Source organism: Schistocerca serialis, chromosome 7 (genome assembly GCF_023864345.2).
Source record: "Schistocerca serialis cubense isolate TAMUIC-IGC-003099 chromosome 7, iqSchSeri2.2, whole genome shotgun sequence".
Lineage (NCBI taxonomy): Eukaryota > Metazoa > Arthropoda > Insecta > Orthoptera > Acrididae > Schistocerca > Schistocerca serialis.
The window spans coordinates 265316749-265319003 of NC_064644.1; positions in this window are offsets into that span (position 1 = coordinate 265316749).

The following is a 2255-nucleotide window of genomic DNA, read 5'->3' on the forward strand; positions in this document are numbered from 1 at the left end:
TCTACGTACACAATATGAACCAGTACCGATCGGTGTATACCCGTCAGGTTGTCTTATTTATCCTGCACACCCAAAATAAGGTTTATCTAATGTGTTATATGACCCATTGTGCCTGTCGCGCAGGGCCTGGCTCTACCTAGTCAAGTGTCCAACGTAGTTCCCACTACTGCCACAGTTACCACTTCGCCTTGTTTATGATTTGCGACCCATGCAAACTCCTGTACTCCACCACCCTCCGAGCATCCCATTTGTTGTTGCTTTGGCGTGCAGTACACCGCTTGCCAGTGTAGTCGTGCATCAGAGTAATCTAGTGACTGCACGGAGGTAGTACACATTGTGAATAAACGTTGTGTTGTGGAACTTATACTGTACGGTATAATGTACACACATGAAGACGTGGTAGAAATGCTGCTGAACTATGGAGAATGTACGTTGACGGGAAATACGTTATGAGATTGCTTGTTTGTTGATAGTACTGTTAGCGAACATTATGATTATTAAGTACATATGTCTGTTTTCTACCCTACTCTACATACCTGCACTGTATCCTGTTGTAGGTGGACGAAATGCTGTTCAAGCAGAACGACTGTACAGAAGACGATTCCCTGACAAGCCATCGCCTTCGCGCCGGATGTTTGGTCGTCTCACATCTCGTCTACGTGAAACGGGAAGCCTAAATCCAAGACCTCGACATCGTCCTAGAACACGCACAGATGAACGTGCTGAAGTTGCTGTGCTCGATACCATAGCTGTGAATCCTCAAATCAGCACACGTCAAATTGAACGTGAAGTTGGTGTGTCGAAATCAAGTGCACAGCGTATTCTTAAACGTCATAAATTTAATCTTTACCATGTTCATTTACACCAGGATCTTCATGGAAATGACTCCCGCAATAGGGTAACATTTTGTCGGTGGGCTCAGCAAAAACTTCTGACTAATCCAATTTTTTTGCAGATGTTCTCTTTACCGACGAGGCATCATTCTCCAACAAAGGAATTGTCAATATGAGGAATATGCATTATTGGTCCGCAGACAATCCAAAATGGCTCCGTCAGGTAGAGCATCAACGTCTGTGGAAAGTTAATTTTTGGTGTGGGATTATTGGAGATACCATTATCGGACCTTTCTTTATAAATGGCATCCAAAATGGAAGACAATACTCCAGATTTATGCGACACAATCTTCCTGTTCTCTTGGACACCGTACCTCTGAACCGGAGAATGGTCATGTGGTATCAGCATGACGGATGCCCTGCACATAACGCCTTACGAGCACGACGACTTCTGAACCGTAAGTTCCCTGGTAGGTGGATTGGACGAGGTGGCCCAGTTAGGTGGCCTGCCCGATCTCCGGACCTTACACCGCTGGATTATTTTCTTTGGGGATCAGTGAAGGATGCTGTTTACCAACATGAACCAACAACACGAGAGGACATGAAGCAACGCATTATTGATGCTTGTACAGTCATCAAAGAGGAAACAGTAGCACGAAGTAGGGCATCCTTCATCCGCAGAGTGACCCTATGTATGCAAGCCAATGGGCAACACTTTGAGCGTGAGATGTGAACGCTATATTTAGTATGTAGTGCTGGTATCACAGTGGAAGTTTCTACAAAGGGCCATTTTACCCAGTGATGTTAAGAAACATTTGTTTGCAACGATTTGTCATTTATCGCATTACATAAACATAACATTGATAATTATGTGATAATAAAACTAATTGGTTAAACATGTTTACATTCATCTTCTATGTCCAACCTGAACTTCCCAAATTAAAACATTTTTACCTAAACAACGTTAAAACTTTTAGTCCACTTGCTCGTTTCACTAAAACCATCAACATGAATTTTACTATTACGATGAATGATTAACTGTCACTTGCGCTAGATCTACAGTAAAGTAAAGTTTTAACGTTGAACGGCATTACCTTTTTAGTAACTGATTAACGATAAGCGAAGTTAACTTTGTGACTAACGTTGCGGTACACAGATATGTTACAGAACCGCATCACCCCTAGCCTATGGGATAAATACCTGCTGGAATGTACGACGTTAATGCAGGATGGCAGCAGACCGTATTATTCGTTTCGGACCTCTTGATAAGTATGGAAGTGTGATTACGCATGTCAATCACATCGCGATTACGGGCAGCATGGGGTTCACGCCTGAGCCTCAGTACGTGCGCTAGCTGCGCATGTCGGGTGTTTCAAGCGTAAACTTCACGTCTCAATATCTCGGGATGTAACTGGAATATTG